We start from the raw sequence: 2,620 nt of genomic DNA, 5'->3' as shown, positions 1-2,620 counted from the left end.
ATGGTGCGTCTCCTGTGAGTCTAGATTTTCGAATCCGACGCGTAACTGATATTTAATTGTAAGTTTCAGGGCCTACTAATGACGATGGAACACTCAAATTGCGTCGAGATTCAATACATCGTCCTCCAGCCGACATGTCTCCAAGGGTCTATTGCTGCCTCAGGCAACTTATGGTCGTTCTCCTGTGAGTCTAGATTATCGAATCCGACGCAAAACTGATAGTTAATTGTAACGTTCAGGGCCTTGTAATGACGATGGAATACTCAAATAGCGTCGAGATTCAATTCATCGTCCTTCAGCTGAATTGTCTCCAAGGGTCTATTGCTGCCTCGGGCACCTTATGGTCGTTCTCCTCTGAGTCTACATTTTCGAATCCGACGCAAAACTGGTTGTTAATTGTAACGTTCAGGGTCTCCTAATGACGATGTAACACTCAAATTGCGTCGAGATTCAATACATCGTCCACCAGCCGACTTGTCTCCAAGGAGATATTGCTGCCTCGAGCACCATATGGTCCGTCTCCTGTGAGTTTAGATTTTCGAATCCGACGCGAAACTGACGGTTAATTCTGATGTTCCGGGCCTCTTAATGACGATGGAACACTCAAAGTGCGGCGAGATTCGATTCATCGTCCTTCAGCCGACTTTTCACCAAGGGTCTATTGCTGCCTCGGGCACCTTATGGTCGATCTCCTCTGAGTCTACATTTTCGAATCCGACGCAAAACTGATAGTTAATTGGAACGTTCAGGGGCGATGGAACACTCAAATTGCGTCGAGATTCAATACATCGTCCTCCAGGCGACTTGACTCCAAGGGGATATTGCTGTTTCGGGCACCATATGGTCCGTGGCTTGCGAGTCTAGATTTTCGAAACCGACGCGAAACTGATAGTTAATTGTAACATTCAGGGCCTCCTAATGACGATGGAACACTCGAATTGCGTCGAGATTCAAAACATCGTCCACCAGCCGACTTGTCTCCAAGGGTCTATTGTTGCCTCGGGCGCCTTTTGGTCGTTCTCCTGTGAGTCTACACTGTGGAATCCGAAGCAAAACTGGTAGTTAATTGTAACGTTCAGGGTCTCCTAATGACGATGGAACACTCAAATTGCGTCGCGATTCAATACATCGTCCTCCAGCCGATTTGTCTCCAAGGGTCTATCGCTGCCTATGGCAACTAATGGTCGTTCTCCTGTGAGTCTAGACTTTAGAATCCGACTCAGAACTGATGGTTTATTGAAACAATCATGGCCACCTAATGACGATGGAACACTCAAATTGCGTCGAGAATCAATACATCGTCTTCCAGCCGACTTGTCTCCAAGGGGATATAGCTGCCTCGGACATTAAATGGTCGTTCTCCTGTGAGTCTAGATTTTCGAATCAGACGCAAAAGTCATGGTTAATTGTAACGTTCAATGCCACCTAATGACAATGGAACACTCAAATTGCTCGAGATTCAATACATCGTCCTTTAGGCAACTTGCTCCAAGGGTTTATTGCTGCCTCGGGCACCTTATGGTCGATCTCCTCTGAGTCTAAAATTTCGAATCCGACGCAAAACTGGTAGTTAATTATAACGTTCAGGGCCTCCTAATGACGATGGAACACTCAAATTGCGTCGAGATTCAATACATCGTCCTCAAGCCGACTTGTCTCCAAGGGGATATTGCTGCCTGTGGCACCTAATGGTCGTTCTTCTGTGAGTCTAGATTTTCGAATCCGACGCAAAACTGATAGTTAATTGTAACGTTCAGGGCCCACTAATGACGATGGAACACTCAAATTGCGTCGAGATTCAATTCATCGTCCTTCAGCCGACTTGTCACCAAGGGTCTACTGCTGCCTCGGGCACCTTATGGTCGTTCTCCTCTGAGTCTACATTTTCGAATCCGACGCAAAACTGATAGTTAATTGTAAGAATCAAGGGCGATGGAACACTCAAATTGCGTCGAGATTCAATACATCGTCCTCCAGGCGACTTGTTTCCAAGGGGATATTGTCGCTTCGGGCACCATATGGTCCGTATCCTGTGAGTTTAGATTTTCGAATCCGACGCGAAACTGATAGTTAATTGTAACGTTCAGGGCCTCCTAATGACGATTTAACACTCAAATTGCGTCGAGATTCAATACATCGTCCTCCTGCCGACTTGTCTCCAGGGGCTATTGCTGCCTCGGGCACCATATGGTCGTTCTCCTGTGAGTCTAGATTATTGAATCCGACGCAAAACTGATAGTTAATTGTAACGTTCAGGGCCCACTAATGACGATGGAACACTCAAATTGCGTCGAGATTCAATTCATCGTCCTTCAGCCGACTTGTCACCAAGGGTCTACTGCTGCCTCGGGCACCTTATGGTCGTTCTCCTCTGAGTCTACATTTTCGAATCCGACGCAAAACTGATAGTTAATTGTAAGAATCAAGGGCGATGGAACACTCAAATTGCGTCGAGATTCAATACATCGTCCTCCAGGCGACTTGTTTCCAAGGGGATATTGTCGCTTCGGGCACCATATGGTCCGTCGCCTGTGAGTCTAGATTGTTGAAACCGACGCGAAACTGATAGTTAATTGTAACATTCAGGGCCTCCTAATGACAATGGAACACTCAAATTGCG

Source organism: Schistocerca americana, unplaced genomic scaffold (genome assembly GCF_021461395.2).
Source record: "Schistocerca americana isolate TAMUIC-IGC-003095 unplaced genomic scaffold, iqSchAmer2.1 HiC_scaffold_50, whole genome shotgun sequence".
Lineage (NCBI taxonomy): Eukaryota > Metazoa > Arthropoda > Insecta > Orthoptera > Acrididae > Schistocerca > Schistocerca americana.
Note: the sequence above shows the minus strand (reverse complement) of the source record.